This window comes from Balaenoptera borealis (genome assembly GCF_965194805.1).
Source record: "Balaenoptera borealis genome assembly, chromosome: 12".
NCBI classification, from domain to species: domain Eukaryota; kingdom Metazoa; phylum Chordata; class Mammalia; order Artiodactyla; family Balaenopteridae; genus Balaenoptera; species Balaenoptera borealis.
In genome coordinates this window covers 16,432,677-16,450,422 of record NC_138869.1, presented here as the reverse complement: position 1 = coordinate 16,450,422, position 17,746 = coordinate 16,432,677, and the positions used below count along the sequence as shown (strand labels likewise).

General features: G+C 38.9%; 2 long non-coding RNA genes across 2 annotated transcripts in view; one reads left to right on the top strand and one right to left on the bottom strand.

Moving 5' to 3' along the window:
• Window positions 1-17,746, bottom strand: part of LOC309607158 — a 681,872-nt gene that overhangs the window by 274,489 nt on the left and 389,637 nt on the right. Inside the window, exon 6 of the long non-coding RNA XR_014232286.1 lies at window positions 14,131-14,253. This is a non-coding gene — a long non-coding RNA (uncharacterized lncRNA). The remainder of the gene's footprint in view (window positions 1-14,130; window positions 14,254-17,746) is intronic.
• Window positions 1-17,746, top strand: part of LOC309607164 — a 280,099-nt gene that overhangs the window by 127,527 nt on the left and 134,826 nt on the right. The gene's annotated exons all lie outside the window — the stretch shown is intronic.

The window sequence follows — 17,746 nt, the reverse complement described above, 5'->3', positions numbered from 1 at the left end:
GGTCTCAATTGTTATAATTTATGCCTTTAGAAAGACTCAATCTTTCGAATTTCTCCTTTCCATTTCATATGCTGTCTTTGTTCCATATTCCTTGTGATAATAAGTGTGTGTATTTATGGGAGAATACAAAAACACTTAGAATAATAATAAGTGACAGTGGGCATTTCCTCCAATCTATTAACTACTAGTTTAAGATATTTATGTGATGATTTTTCACCCTAAAAAATCTCTATAAGTTTTATTATTATGCCCATTTTATGAATGAAGAAATTGAGGTTCAAAAGGTTAAGTAACTTCTCCAGCCTCATCCAACCACTAATGGTGGATCCAGAGCCTATATTCCTAACTACCACATTTCACTACGTCCCTCAAAAGAGCAAGCTAAATTGATGTCATCTATTATTCCCTTAATGTTTTTCTCATCCTTTACTCAACATTATGAAGCAACCACTTCGTAGCAACTATCTGAATTGTTTGCATTCAAATGCTGCTGAGGCCAGAAGACAATTCCAAAATTTCTCTCCCTATCTTCATGTTGTTGAATGTTACTTCCCTCCAAATAAGATGATATACCACCTCAAAATGGTGTGCTTGGGAATAAATGGCAATATCTTGTCCAGTTTTGAAAGTAGGACTACTGATTAAGTTAGGACTACTGATTAAGGATCAAGGTAATATTCCAAAGAATGGCAGGGAAATAAATATCTTGCACTGACATTGACCTTGGAGAGGATTAAAACATCAGCAAAATAAAACAAAAATAAAAAGCATTTCTGACATCAACCGTTGACAATCTCTTTTCTCCCTTTTGTTTAGGCGCCATCCATGAAGTCTACCCCCAAAAGCCTTACACCCACCATTCCTTCCCTCCTCTGAATTTCTGCAGAATTTATGAGCTGCCTTTATTTTTGCTGTCATCTCATGAAACTTGTGTAGTTACTTAGTGATTCCATCATCTTCCCTCCCTGCAAACTCCTCTAGGGATTTCTTGTATATGCTTAACAGATTGCTTATGATCATGGTATTCTAGAACAAGAAGGAACTCATGGAAAGGATCTGATAGAAACCATTATTTACAGAGAATAATGCCAAGAGAGGTCCAACAGCACATCATAGGTCATACAGCTAGTTAAGGAACAGATTATGCACCAGTATCTGGATGTTTTTATCCCTGATCCTGAGCTCTTAACCCCAAATCAAGTTTCTCAGCTGAAGAGAAGCCTTGCAGAGGAAAGATGATACAGAAATACGTGCCTGCTTCCGTGTGTTCATATCCACGTGTTCAAGCAAATTATATACTAGGGTGTCTGAAAATGAAAAGACTATCAATAATATTTAAGAATTTAAATAAATAGGAGATTCGCCAAAGAATTGAAATCAGCTGTATAGGATGACAAATTTCAGCCAAGAGTAGACCGCAGAAACCCTAGAACAGTATACATAACATCACATCTATGCAAACTACAAGAATCAGTGATCAAAAAATGATACATGGACATTTAGAAACAAATTTCTTCTTCACTAGGTACTTTTGTGAATTTACTGAGAACAAGTTATCCTAAAATAATCTCATTCCTTTCTTGATAATCTTATTAGTGATAATAATTAAAGCTACCATTTAAGGGGAAGTTCCTACATGTAATGCTGTGTTCTAATTGTTTTAGTAGTTCACCCTTCAATTCTTGAATCCTTACCACCGCACTGAGGGTTAGAAAAGCATTTTCCTAGGTGAAGGGACAGACATAGTTTTTGAACTCAGGTTTCTCTGACTGCAAAAATTTCTCCTTTGACCCCGACATACTTATAGATAGCATGATGAGAAGCTCTAAGCTACTGGATCAGGGGAACGGTTTAGATACAGTTCATATCCATTTTAGCAAAGTACTTCACAGAGTCTTCCATAATCACAGTTATAAGGGGGATTGGCAATTATTTGAACCAATGAGTGCTGCTTAAGAGATCAATATTGAAATGGAAAGAAGTTTCCAGGAGAGTGCCACAAAGTTCTGTTTGGGGTCCAATCCTCAAATATCTTACTCAATACATGTGATTAAAATGTAGAACATGCATCTCCAAAAAAAAACTTGAGAACAACACAAATCTGGGAAACACAGCAGTATAATGGCCAACAAAATGAAGTTTCAAAACCAGCTTCACAGGCAGCAATGCTGGGCTAAAACCAATCAGGAGAAATTTAACAAGTATGAAAGTAGATTCCTAATATTTAAGTTTAAAAAAAAAGAAAACTAAATAAATGCAAGAAGAGCGAGACCCAGCTTAAGAGTCTTTTAAAAAATTCATGACTTTTATCTTTCCTCTGTCTGAGCTCCCCTTTCAGACAAAAGAGTACATGGGATTCTGTTATGGACTGAATAATTGTGTTTCCCCTAAATTTGCCTGTTGCAATCCTAAACCCTGTTATGATGGTATTAGGAGGTAGGGGCCTTTGGGAGTGATTAGATCATGAGGGTGGAGCCTTATGAATGGGATGAATACCTTTATAAAAGAAAGCCCAGAGAGCTCTCTCACCTCTTTCCACCAGGAACAGAGGGAGAAGGTGGTCATCTGTGAACCAGGAAGTGGGCTCTCAACTAACACTAAATTTGCTAGTACCTTGATGTTGAACTTCCCAGTCTCTAGAACTGTGAGAAATAAATATTTGTATTTAAGCCGCCCAGACTATGGTATTTTGTTATAGCAACCTGAGCTGACTTAGACAGATACCATACTGGCAGATGAACGGGAAGTAGGGGTGCGTGGGGCTAGGTTATGGTGCAGAGCCGTCTTAAAAGGAAGAAATTTGGGATCTGGCCATGCAGAGCCCTACTGGAGTGTCCCACAAAGGTGAGTAGGAAGAGCAGAGAAAAATACATGCAAGGCTGTGGGACATGACAGGGACATGTGGTCTAAGGGCAGTGCTGGCAGATTTGGAACTGCGAGAAGGAAGCAAAACACTGAGGTACTAGAATGACCATGGGGCTTTTCTAAGCCATGACTCACCATAGATAATATGTAAACAAATGAGCAAGGCTGTGTCCCAATAAAAATTTATTTGGACACTGAAATTTGAATTGTGTGTAACTTTCCTGTGTCACAAAATATCATTCTTCTGCTGCTATTTTTTTTCAACAATTAAAAAAGGTAAAAAACACTCTTAGCTCTTGAGTAGCACAAACACAGGCAGCAAGCCTTAGTTTGTCAACTCCACTGGTGGGCTGTAGTTGAATGAAAAAGTGAATGAAAATGATTTATTAGGTGTTTTAGGCAACAGATATAGCTAAGAGCAGAAGCAATGGAAGATGGACTTCAAGAGGAGAAAATAATTCTATGAAAATCCAGATATTTTAGGAAAATTCTGGGGAAAAAATGCTAATCTGTAAAAAATACTAAAAAATCACAACTTTACAGTAGTAACCTGGGCCAAAAATTCACTCCAGGAAATGTGAAACTGCTTCCTTCAAAAGAGAGAAATGTCATCTTCCCATAGCTTATGACATTTGTTAAAGCTGAGGCCAGGACAGATACATGAGAGTTGAATATATACAAAGGACAGAGAAAAGCAGCTTCTCCAAGACAGGACTGGATTCCCAGTTACATTACTTCAGACTGGCAATGCAAAACTTTTCTCCCCAGAAGAAAAGCTTTTAGAAATAAGTACAAATTAAATTTTCTTCTAGAACACTTTGGGTTAACCATAACATTAGTATTTGGTTTTTTTACCCCAACTGATCTGAGTATTTTGATTTCATTTTCCTTGTACTTAGAAGTTGAATGAACTTAGCACCCGAAATGGCAGCTGCCCCCCTGTTGAAAGAGAACTATGAGAGCAAAGTGAAGGGATTTTCTTATTAGATGTGTACTTTACATGGAAAAAATGTGCTCCCAAGTTTTAGTACCATGGAACCGTTCAGAATTGAAGATTGTCCTATGAAGCATGTACTGCAATTAAACACTTAAATGCAATTTCCAACAAATATTGCTTTTATGTCAAATATGATGTTTATAAATATGGCATGTGGTTTACTAGTTTCTAAATGAACAATGTTAATACAAATTCTAGGGCAAGAGTGACAGCCTGGTTGTATATAACACTGTACAGTTTGCCATCATCCTCTTTACATTAAAAAATAATGAATCTGTTCTCATTTGCGGGTTCTTAAAAGCAAGCATCACCTGACCACATGACAATATGAAGCCACAGCTCATAAATAGAAAATGCAAAAAGGATTTTCTTACCTTTCTGAACAAGTACAACTGAAAGCTTTCTGGTCCTTTAGGGACCCAAACTTATTAACAAAAGTTTGGAAGTTCAAGGGGAAAAAATATTTTTTTAAACGCTTTAAGGAGAGTGGTAAATTAAGGATTTGTTTCTCCCTTATTTTCCAGAAGCCTATCATTCTATACGCATAATCATTTTTAGGTTGGAAAACCTCAATTTGCTCCTTTTTATGAGTAAGTATCACAACTGCTCCCTTTTTTCCAGAGTAGCTTTAGGAAGTCATGGTCGTTAAGTTTAGCATAGTACTTGTATCAGTTTCCTACAGCTGCTATAACAAAGTACCACAAACTGGGTGGCTTTAAAGAGCTTAAAAGTATTCTCTCACAGTTCTACGGGCTAGAAGTCCAAAGTCAAGGTGTCAGCAGGGCTGTGCTCTCTCTGAGACTCTGGGTAGAATCCTTTCTTACCTCCTCCTAGCTTGTGGTGGTGAGAGTCAATCCTTGGAATTCCTCGGTTTGCAGGTGCGTCACTCCCATCTCTGCCTCCATCATCACCTGGCATTCTTTTCCCTGGGTCTCTTTCTCCTCCTCTTATAAGGCGTCAATCATATTGGATTAAGGACTCATCATACTCTAGTTTGACCCCACCTCAACTAATTATATCTAAAATGACCCTATTTCCAAAAGGATTACATTCTGAGGTTCTGGGGGTCAGGATATCTTTTGGTGGGGACATAATTCAACCATCACAGTACTTAAAGAAATCTGACTCCAAAAGGTTTCAGGCTACATGAATGAAGAATACTGAACGTAGGCCAAGACTATATCAACAAGCATTCGTGTTGAACTTCTTCCATGCAACATTAAGCCTACCTACCTCTTCCTGAGCATCTTTTCCATCACAAGCACTATATAACATGTCCATCACACAACACTGTTAACCCTACAACTGCACTGCAGGGAAGATATTTCACCTCAGGTTTATAGATGAGAAAAATGAAGATCTAAGCAGTACAATGACTTGCCCAATGCCAAATCAAGAGAACAAGAGAAGCAAGCAAGGATATTCAAACCCAGGTTTGTCTGATAGGCAAAGCAGTGAGCAAACTTACAGGGCCATGTGGTTTAATAACAATAAAAAAATTATTATTAATTGGCAGTGGAGTGGTATGATTTAGAAGGGTTGTAAATGTTCAGAGAAATCAGTGTGTAGGCTGGAAGTCTTTATAATGTTTTATTCTGAACCTTCTTACAGATTAGAATTACACTTAAAATTACCAATTCTTGAACATTTATTATCTACTAGGCCTTGCAGTAGACACTTGAGAGACAAGATTGAACAAGATATACTCTCTTCCTTCAAGATGCTTATTGCCTAGTAGGTGAGAAAGACAAGTAAATGGACAATTAAAATTTGGTATAATCAGATAAAAATGGGTAGTATTTATCGAGCATTTATTCCATTCCTGGGTCTATTATGAATGTTTAACATGCATTAATATACTAACCCTCACATGGGCTCTGTGAAGAGGTGTATTTTAAATCTCCATTTTACAGATGAAGAAAGCAAAGGAAGGTTAGCTTAACCCAGAACGACACTGTCAGAGCATGGTGGAGCTGGGTTTAAACCCACAGAGCCTGGCTCCAGAACCCATATCCTTAATTTGTTAAACTGTACTGTTTTCCCAATAAAATATAGAGGAATAGAAGAAAGTAAAGATGATAAAGAAGCTCAAAGGAGACAAGTATAATTAGGCAGGGAGTGCCTTGCAAGGGCAACAATACATGAGTAAAAACCTAGAAGAAAGTGAGATCATAGCCAATTCAAAGACGTGGGATGAAACGTGTGTATAATAATCTTATCTAGCTCCTGAGATTGTTATAGGTAGTGTATGGGACAAATTAGATAAAGCCTTAGTTCAGTGCCTAACAGTTAGAAAGCACTTGGTACCTATGGGCTTCCTTCACCATCACCAACGTCATCCCCAGGCTGACTATCAAGAGGTATGCTGTTAGAGGGAATCCAGGCATCAGGCGGGGTGGAAGGAGGTGAATTTGATCAGGATTTCCCAAACCAGAATGGTTAACAAAAACACTTCAGGAGACTTTTTTTTAATACATATTTTAGAGCCCCACGGCAAACTAATAAATCAGTACCTCTGAGCGGTGGAATACAGAATGTGCAATTTGACAAAGGAGACAGGTATAAGATTTGGGAACCACCAAACTCCATAACTTTTATCTTTCCAAGCCTGACATTCTATGATTTCAACCTAACACTTGATCTGGTATCTAGAAATTTGGAAAAAGTGATACACGTGGAAAAGAGAGAGGCAAGAATATTCGTAATATTATATTACTCAAAGCCAGAGTAAACAACATTCTGCCGCAGTTATTCTGGCACAGGGTTATTCTGATGCTGTTCAAAACAGAAGTCATCAAATGTAATTTTAAGAAAATCACCCAAAAAACTGTCATATTTATTATGCTGAGTTTCAACCAAGGGCTAATGCTCAGTCCACCCATGAACCCGACCTCACCTCCCACCACATACTTGAATCTCTCACCATTCCTGATCCTCACGCTGTTCTTCAGTCTTGTCCACAGTGAGGGTGCAAAAGGGGGCTCTGGGATAATGTATGTCCAAGCATATCTGTTATGTATAATCCTTAGTAATTACATATAGTATTTTTTATATGTGACAGAGCAGAGCAAAAATTATTAATGGGTGAATATTCCCAGCCTTGCCTTCCTCAGTAGTCATCTAGTGAGAATTGTGTCTTTAATAGCTTGGTTCCTGGGATTTTGTGATGGAGACTCTGGGCAATGGCTAGACAGAGATGGTTAACGGCTAGATAAAAACAACAACAACAAAAAAACAACATGGCAAGTGGTAGAATGAAAAGGGATAAGATATTAAAAACAAGAACCCGCTTAAACTCAAAGAAAAAGGTTGGAGTGTTGACAGTGGGGAGAGAAAGAAAATTTCAAGTTTAGCTACTGCTCTGAGAGATATTTGAAAAAACTAGGAAAAGATAATTTTAACGAAAAAAAGATGAGAGTTTCAGACTGTATCTGCCTTGACATTATTCAAGAAATTTCAGAAAAGATTCAAAGTGTCTAAAGTACTTTTGATTTATGGACTGTATTTTTCTTCTAAGGCAACACTGACAAGGACTGGATTACATAGAGTACTAGCTTTTATCAGGGTCACACACATTTCAACATAGCCATTTTGATGAGATCAGATCTAAATAACTTCCTAAAAATTCCAGGAGCCCAGGAACCTGGATGGACTCTTTATTCAAGCCTCAATCTAGATCTTCATAAAGTAACAGCAGAGATCCAACTACCATATCTCCAGAAGAAAGAGGAGGATTTCTACTTAGTTATGTCAGTTAATCTGCCTAAACACACAGATGTCAACTGTACTCCTGTTCAATTTTAAAGTGAATAGAAAACTGGGTTTGTATTAACTCTTTGCTTCTCAAGTGTTAACTTCCCAGTTTAAATGTATTTGCTAAAAATATCCAAACTCAAATTAACTATGGGTAAAAGTAAATATAACAGTAATTTTTCTGAAACCGAAACAGGCCACGTGGATATTTCATAGCTCGCAATGGAGTTGCTATGAGACTAAGACACAGCTGGGTTCAAATCCCGGCTCTATCTTTGGCATGATACAGGCAGCGGGAAAAGAGATGGAATTTGATTATAGTCCATGAGGAATAGAGGTTCCATCCGGGCAACTCCAGAAGTTACTCAAGAGCCAGTGACCCATTAATTGAGCACATGCATTTCTTTCACCAGGACACAGAGAAGGCAAGCTCCTTTGAAATGTATATGATGCTCTGGACAGAGGTTCAAAGCATCAACAGAGAATTTGGCCTGAGGTCATCATAAATCCACACTGAGAAACCTCATAGAAATAGCTTTCAACATCCTCAAATTAGCAAATGGAGTCCAGGAGTTTTTATTCCTCTCACCTGTCCCAGTGGAAATGTGAAATGCTTTCAGGTCACAGGCTGTTGAATATGCTAAAACTTTCCACTGTGAGTGAAGAACCGACTCCCCCACCAAAATTATATAAAACATGCATATGTCACTCATTTGTCTTCACCTACTGATTACATTAAGTAAACTGAGTCATTCTTACTGCGGTATCCAATTAGGTATTTACTTGAAGTCTCAAGTTAAAGAACTCCTCTAACTATTGGCAAATATACCTTGACTGGGGGGACTCTAATGGTGAGAGCAGAATGTACAAATCAGAAGCCCAAGAGTAGAATGTAGCCCAAGGGCATGTAAGAGTTCTGTGGAGCTTTTAATCACTTGAATCAGCTACCATCTTGACAATATTTTTAAATGAAATGTTTCACATAAAATTCTGGATCACCAGTTTCTCTTGGCAAAACCAGACCCATATTCTCACAAGATGACAATCTAACATTACTGAATGTCAGCCGCCCACTTTAAACAGGGCATGTGCTCGCCAGTTTGACACAGGCCCACCAAGTCATCTTACTCACTTAGCAGTCAGCCTCCTGGAGACACCTTTGATCTACAGGTTTGCTGTAGTAAAAGTTCTGATAGCCCCATGAGCCTAACCAGAAAAGCAGCAGCCCCCTCACAGAACTCTCATTTAATACCGTTTATATCTGTCTCAGTATGCTACTTGTTATATTTGTATCTTTCACAGCCCAATGTCTTCCACAGAATAGGTGTCATTCTTTTTAGTTGAATAAATGAATAATTTAAGCTGAAGACAGCTGCTAAAACTTCTCCTCTCTTGCTTTAAACACAATACTTCTTTTAATGCAGCCTGAGGTCACGTTAAGCAATTATAAACATCTTTTAGCAATTATAAACATTCTATTGAACTCTCCCCCCTTCTCAGATCTTACTATAAAAATAAAACACTGGGAATGACCTCTTATAATCTATGGGCACAAACTCAGGAACATCCTTCAAGCATCAGAAGAGGATGGTTCTAGTTATACAATTTTAGATCTCTCCAGCTTGCTTTAGGGAATAATCCCAAAAACCTGGTGATGAGCCATCTCTCAGAATCTATGGTGCCTTTAGTCATAAGTGCATCTGAAACATCTGATTAATCATCAGGAGAAGACACCTAATGTGAAGACCAACACAGCCGTTGCACAACACCATATGTCAATACGCCGAAATTCTGGCATAAAATCAGAGGCAGAAACTGCCTAATGTGAAAGAGATGGAGGGAGGCTGGATAAAGAGAAATGGGGAATTAATACAGGAAGAGTCAAGCTAGCTGCTAATGGGTGACATTTTCTCTCCTAGCTGGTACTTTAAGAGAAAGCTCTTTAGGGTTTCCTAAATGATAAGAATGACTATTAGTTTAACAGGGAATTAGAAATTACAAAGAAGTTTATCTCCATTTGTCTAATGTGGGGTTGTAATGTGCTGGCTTGTTGCTGCTTATGAACTCCAGAACCCACACTGTTAGCTTTGTCAAAAAAACAAAATTCAACTGAGTAAATTTGAAGATCTAATTTGCTTAATTTCACGATTCATGAATCAGGCAGCATCCCATCTTAACAGATAGAAAGGAACTCCAAGAAGCTGTACAAAGTGGAAAACTTTTATAGGCAGAAGGAAGCAGGGCAAGGAATCTATTCTAGCAAAAACCAGATTGTTTCAGGCAAGGTCACCTTCCTTTTGGGAAAGGCAGGCATCTATCAGGCAGATTATCTCACTAGTACTGACCAGGTAATTCCAAGTTGACTGGTTCAAGATCACATTCCTGGGAGAGGCCAAAACTGCAGTTAGGTTAGGTGTGAAGTCTTGGTTTGCTGACGTGGGTCTTGGCACAAGTGACTCCCTTTTGGGCCTGCTGTTTCTTTTTTTTTAACAGTTTCCCCCCTTTTGATCAGGCTCACAGCTTCACTGACAGATGTGATCCAAACTGAAGACACTAGCACCACTCTCAGCTACCACTCTGTGTTCTCCCAATTTTTGCTAATACACCATGTGGTACTCACAGGTCATGACATTTTTGGTAAACCTCTGAGGTATTCACAAGTCATAACTTTAGGTTCACTCTCTCTCTTTTTTTTTTTTTTAATTCATCATTCTCTTTGTTCCTTTTTTGATGTTCCAGTCTTAAGATCATTTGCTTGGTGATTAATACCTGTAAACATTCATTTAAAGATTTTGAGAGAATACAGTGTACCAGGGGAACTACTATGATTATTATAAGCAGGATAATTTCCAATATCTGGGCTGTACTTCAGAGCCACAATCCCTAAGGCCCAAGCCAATCAAAATCAAATAAGTCAGAGAAAGACCCTGTTGAAGGAGTCACCTTTTTAAGGCAAGTGGCTTGCTCAGTGATCTAACATAAACTGAGTTTCAACTTCCCCAGAAGTGTTAATCCAGGTACAGCAGGTGGTGTTGGCCACAGCACAGACGCCTCCTTATTCACCTAAAGGACAGTCAAGGGCTGTCCTATTACCAAGAACGACTTTAGCCAGAGATTCCTAGGATTTTTTGGGGTAGCTATTGTTTTAGCAGTGGATTCCGCAGCACTTTGAAGAGTTAAGGAGAGGTTCCTGATCATAGCCTCATTTACATTTACTCCTAACCAGGGAATTAGAGACCTGCCAAAGCAAATCCTGATTTATGAAAGCATCCTGGTAGGTTCTCCCTAACTCAACGATGTAAACTCAAGGGAGTGGACTAGTGAGATGCCTCGGTCTGTCTGTGAAGAGGTAGGGGCACAGTTAGGTAACCTAAAAGGCACTGCTCTATTACACACCAGCCCTCTAGGCGTTCGCTTTTTAAAGAATGTAATTGGATGCTTTGCAATCTTAGCCCGCTTGTCCACACATTAAAGTTTCTTTCTAAAGACGCCTTTTCCACAAACCTTCTACAACTTTCCTTTTAACATTCAGATTCTGTTCTGTTTTTCCTCTTTCCTACTCTGAAATACCCTGTCTCACATTAGGACAAAATTACTTTCTTTTCCCTCAAAGAAATGCATCTCTGTTTCTCATTCCTTCCCTTACCAAAAACACAATCCTACTTTGCATGCATACTAGAGATGTTGCCCTTTTTCTTTCTAATAGCATTAAACAGTTGTGAATAGTCTGTTACTGACAAACTTATGAATACATTTCATAATTCTTAAAAGTATATTTTCCTCATAGTGCATTTCCAATGTGACACAAAACATGTTTACCATTAGACCCAAATATCTTTAGTTCCTCTGCTAAAGGAAGCCAAAAATGTATAAACCTGTTTTTAGTAATGTTTCAGTTTTTTATTTGGAGATAATCTAGATAGTCAGTAAATTTGACTTAACTCATCATTTAAATTAACTTGGCAAAACCTCAAGGTTACAAGTAACCAAAAGACTTTGGAACCTGGTGAAAAGTTCACCTAGAAACTCTTACTCCATTTACATCTATTACATCTTTAAACCACTTTTTCTTAACAATCATGTTTCGATTACCTGCAAAAACTTCATTAGACATTATACAAAGGTAATCATCCTAAGTTATTTTTCTGGCCAACAAATTTTGTAGGAGATAACATGAACTTAATCAGTAAACCCAGACAGAATGAAAGGATTATATTTAATGCTGATAACTCTAAAGATATGCCTGTTTTAATTAAACCAAAAACCTTAAACTAGCTTTTATTTACTAAAGATTAATCCTGTATCATGAGAACTTGAATTTGAGTTATGTTTTTATATTTCCAAGAGCTTTAGGAATCTTTAATTTATATAAGCACTTAATTCTCTTCAAGCCAATCAAATAGAGTTCTTCTTCAAATCAATTATAGTAATATCATCCAGAGGTAGAAAACACCATATATCTACAACACATATACATAGATGCAGATAAACATATAGACAGACACAAACAGACACCTTATAACTTCTATTTAAAAATTTTAGCCATGAATCAGACACAATAATACAAAATTCACTAGTTATAAAAATGGTTGGATTCAAATTACGTTTCTAGCAGTTGGAAAAATTTAAAGTTACCTGCTCAGATAGTTAAAGCTTTTTTTTTTTTTTTAATATTTAAAAAGAGGGTCAAAGAGAGAACCTTAAGAACATCTGTATTTAACAGAGGACTGCAGAAAACTCAGCTAGGAAGAAAGACTGAGGAAGCATGATCTTTATTAATTTATTATTTTTTTGGCCGCACCACATGGCTTGTGGGATCTTAGTTCCCCAACCCAGGCCTTGGCAGTGAAAGTGCTGAGTCCTAACCACTGGACTGCCAGGGAATTCCCTAAAGCTTTTTATTAATAGTAGTGAAGAACACACTTAAGATTTTCCATTCGCCTAAGTTTCAAAATAACCTTTCCCCCTTTACTTTTTTCCTTCTGATAAGAATTACCTCCCTGAAGTTTTCATTTCAAGGAGATGGCCTAGATAAGAAGATAAGAGTTCTAGGCGAAGACCAGGTAGAACATTTACATCTCAAAGGCACAGAGAAAGAATGCAGGATCCTCCAATACAGACTTTTGTTCCCTAGGGCCAGAATTTTTACAACACCTACAAGTTGTTTGCCTTTGGAATGTTTTAGTAAATCCTTTCACAAAAGCTTCAGAAGGTTTTTCTTTCCCTCTGGGTACATAGTTTTCTTTTAGCTTAGGGGAGAAAGCTTTAAAAAAAAAATTTCTATCAGGCTCTGAATATCAGCTTCAGATTTGGCCAACTTCTGATGCCAGAGCTACTTAAAACAAAACAAAACATAACAAAAAAATCCTTTCAAATATCTTGTTACTTTTTAGCCAGGACAAACAGTAAATAATTAAATAATTTTGGCAATATTGAATAATTCCCCTTCAAGAGGTGGCCCCAGAAAGGATGCAAAAGATATTTTCTTTTCCTCTGTCTAGCTGGTATTACAGACAGAGATTCAGAGATTTTGGAATCTTGAAGCCTTTTGGATGTTTCTGCACACCAACTAAAATAGGTATCCCATTCTGTTTGTCTAATTCAGGAACCCTTGCTTTCAACTGCACTTCTTAAATGAACAATCTTGTCTAATTGGAACATTCCCCGTAATGGCCATTGTAATACTAGATTGTCTTTAGTAAGATTTTGCCATTTCTATAGATATTTATAGCTTCTGGGACCATAGTTCTTAGACATAAAATAAGCACCTGTGCCAGAGATGGCATGCCCAACTCTTTGGAACTTAAGCATTCATTTTATTATCGTTAATTTATTTATTTATTTTAGCTAAAACTTTGGGTCTCTTGGAGCCAAACTAATACCTAAAAGGGATGTGCCTTTGCGTTGGGAAACTGTGTAATGTTTTGCAGTGTACCTCATTGCACAGAAATTTTCTCGAGATTGGCAGGTCAATGTCAATCTAACCCATTCCATGACCAACTTAACCTAACATGGGTGTGTTAGGGGTGAGCACTCTAACACCTTTTAAATGCTTGACTCGTGTACATTTCTGTGGCTTTCTGGCTTCTGAGATGCCCATTAGCAATAGCCTCTACTTCAGGTGCACATTAACATACCAGCATTATCACTGAGATGTTACTGTGGAATGGCCAATAGAAGGCCCTGTGTACACCAACAGCAGTTCCCATGGAACTGGGGGCTGGGGAAAGAACTGAACCAGCAGATCTCAAAGAAAGGGAACTGCAGGCTGATTCCAGACAAATGAGGAACTCCAGACTAAACTGCCAGCAGTTCCCAATGTGGAATCTAGGGACACAACCAAAGGCTGAGGTTTTCCAATCAAATGGAAAACTGTGGACTGAACCAAAGGCTAGGGTGTTGGGCTCTGGATGGGACCATCTGCTCACTCATGCTGCCCTGCCCTGCACTGCAAAGCCAGTTAGATCAGGAGCTTGACACAAAGAGAACAGAGCTCAGAACCAAGAAGAACTTACCCACAGCCCTCAGAAATGGTGAGAAAGACAGAACTCAGAAGAGTTTGCAGTTACTATGCCTCTGTTTCTCATTGTCCCTGAAGCCACTGGAAGTCTCCTTCGACACCACCATTGCCACCAAGTCTGTTAAAAAACAAAATTCAATGGAGTAAATTTGAAGATCTAATTTGCTTAATTTCATGATTCATGAATTGGGCAGCATCCCATCTTAGCAGATAGAAAGGAGCTCTAAGGAGCTGTACAAAATGGAAAACTTTTATAGGCAGAAGGAGGCAGGGCAAGGAAGCTATTTTAGTGAAGAATGGATTGTTTCAGGCAAGGTCACCTTCCTTTGGGGAAAGGCAGGGGGCTTTCAGGCAAATTACCTCATTAATACTGACCAGATAATTCCAGATTGACTGATTAAAGGTCACATTGCAAAATAAAATAAAATAAAATAAAAAAAATAAAATAAAATAAAGGTCACATTCCTGGGAGAGGCTGAAACTGCAGTTAGGTTGGGTATGAAGTCTTGGTTTGCTGACTTGGGACTTAGCACAGGCAACTCCGTTTTGGGCCTGTTGTTTCTTTTTTTGACATTTCAACTGTGTTTTCTCAGACTCATGGCACAGAAAGATTTCTGCCTACTTTACATGGCAAAATGTATATATCTGTCCTGTCTCTGTCGCCTTTCCTTTCCCTTAAATTTGCACATGGCAAGGAAATCACGCAGATAAAGGGATTAAGATGCAATAACTTAGGTAAGGGGGGAGGCTTCAAAAGGATATGATCTGAGCTGGCTCCTATGATCTATATAAAAATAACATTCATCATGGTAGACTTGCATTTTAAAAAAACACATAAAAAATAAATATTTGCTGCATATTTTATCTCTGGGGCCTGACAAAGTAACTGCAGCACTTTGTGTTCCCAAAATTTGACCATACTAAGTTCTAGAAGCTTTTAAAAGATACCCAAGACATAAAGAGTTCACACCTACACTTGGAGTTCAACCAATGAAAACATTTAAAGAGAATTTCCAGGGCAATACATGAAGCACAAATGACGAAGCTTAATGCAGACCAACACGCGTATATGAAATTTCTTATTTTTAAGCCAGGGTAGTATGTTTTCTTAATTGAAGATAGAAAATTTTTAAAATACTGCATTTCTTCTCTGTGCTAGGCATGTGTACTATCTCATTTAACCTATTCAAACACACAGAGGGTAGGTATCTAAACAGTACCTGCTTCTCTAGATGAGGTAGCTGAGGTTTGGAGAGGTAATTAATTTGTCAAGGGTTATCACAATACCAAGAGCTAGGGCCAGAGTCTCATCTGCTCCCTTAAACCCCACTCCAGACCACTTTGGACCACATCACAGCTACCTCCCAGCGCAGAGTTTCTCATTTTAGATGCAGGGTGTTAAAGTCCTCCAAGGTAGAGAGGCTGCCTAATAGTGGATATAAAACCTGTTAGTATGACCAGCTCACTCTGGTCTAGACTGACCTTTCTGGTTTTGGGCACCAAAATATTGCATCCTGGGAAATCACTCAGTCTCTGTTTGAAAAAGAAAAATTTTGTGCACCAGGAAACCCCTCGGTTGCAGGCAAACTGGGACAGTTGGTCAGCCTACCTGTAGTTTTCCCACATATGTAGGGGCCAGAGTCAACCCTAACATCTGCTTCTTTAGCATCATTCTCCCATGTCCCCACCACAGCCTACATCTGATCCCCTAGGGCCCAGCTAAAGCTCAGAGCCAAAAATAGCCCCTAAACATAGTAGAAACTCAACATATATTTGCTGAATTTGTGTCCATGTTTGTCCAGCCTCCCAGTTCATGGACCATGGTGTTTTTTGGTTTGTTTGTTTTTTTTCTTTTAATTAGTTTATTATTATTTATTTTTGGCTGTGTTGGGTCTTCGTTTTTGTGCGAGGACTCTCTCCAGCTGCGGCGAGCGGGGGCCACTCTTCATCGCGATGCGTGGGCCTCTCACCGTCGCGGCCTCTCTTGTTGCGGAGCACAGGCTCCAGACGCGCAGGCTCAGCAGTTGTGGCTCACGGGCCTAGTTGCTCCGCGGCATGTGGGATCTTCCCAGACCAGGGCTCGAACCCGTGTCCCCTGCATTGGCAGGCAGACTCTCAACCACTGCGCCACCAGGGAAGCTCCCGACCATGGTGTTTTGCCTCTAGTCAATGTTCATCAGTGTTTACTGAATCATGTATAGATGAAATCAGTCTGTAATAAACACTAATGGCAGTCTTAAAGGAATAAAGAAGGTTCCAAGCAAGGGAGAGCTCTGTCTCTACAACTTGATGATGGTAGAGGACTTGGGGGTCAATTGCACATTTATGAATATCACATCTCTCTCCGCTAGAAGATCAATTGGTGGAGCCACATTTCCTCTCCTGGGCAGCAGCCTCCCTAAATCACTGCTCGACTGCCAACACCAACTGGGCTTCCAAAGGAGCAAAGGTCAAGGTAGGTGCACCAAAGACTGTTCTAGAAAACATTTCTCATGTCTCAGGCAATGTGCTAATAATTAGCCCATTTAATACTTGCAACAACATGACACCATTACTATTATTATTCCCATCCTGTGGATAAGTTGACTAAAGCTTCTAACGGGACTGAATCCAGAAGCCAAGCTCTTAGGCACAAGGACATAGTACGTTCCATGTTATCATATAGTTGATGTATATGCCATGCGTAATAATGTGGTACCTCACTGATTTCTGTTGTCTTTGGGGTGTCCAGCTAATAACCAGAATAGTTATTTTCTGGTAACTGACAGATGTTAGGGAGTAAAAGATAATGTAAACAGATCTTTGTATATTTAAGGTGGATTAAGTTTGCTTGTTCTTTCTTCTGATTTTTGAAACTTTGTGCTTGGAATTTGTAGATCTGAACCTGTGCCAAACACTGTAAGCAGTGTTCCTATACCTGCATCTGCAAGTATTTGCAAACTTAAAAATGCTTCCCTCGAAAGGCCCTAAATATGCCCTTCTGAAAAAAAAAAAAATCCCATGCAACGTCTTTGTCAAATGTCCCTCCTTTCTTTCCCTTGCGCTCCCTTTTCTCTCCTTTTGCGTGAATTGGATGTTCTTGTACCAATATACCTAACTGAGGGAATCAAGCAAAATGTAAATGTAGATGAAGCCATACTCCTTGAGTATAATATCCTTAACTACTATAATTATAGAGAACATATTGGAATTAGCTGAATCCTACAGGAAATAATTCTTTAAACTTCTCTAATTTAACCTTAGAAATGCATAGAATCAAGAAATTTTAACACTAGAGAGAATCTTAGAAATAATCTAGTTTGGTGGTTTTCTACCTTTGGTCTACAGAGCCCTGGGAGCCTGATTAGCGAGTGACCAGCCAACAGGGTCCCATCAACATCAAGGAACAGTGACAGGTAACGGTCAAATAGGGGCTCCTGCTCGTCTTCAGTGAGCACCGATGGCATATGTTGTGAGCTGACCCACCCAGCACGTATTGCAACCCCTTTCTAGCTGGCCTCCTGTCCTGCACAGTGCCTGGGTTCAGTCAAGCAACACACAGGTACAAGTGAGCTACATGAAAAGGCAGCCATAGGCTGGGGGCTCAGATCTTCTGGCAAGGACAATGGCAG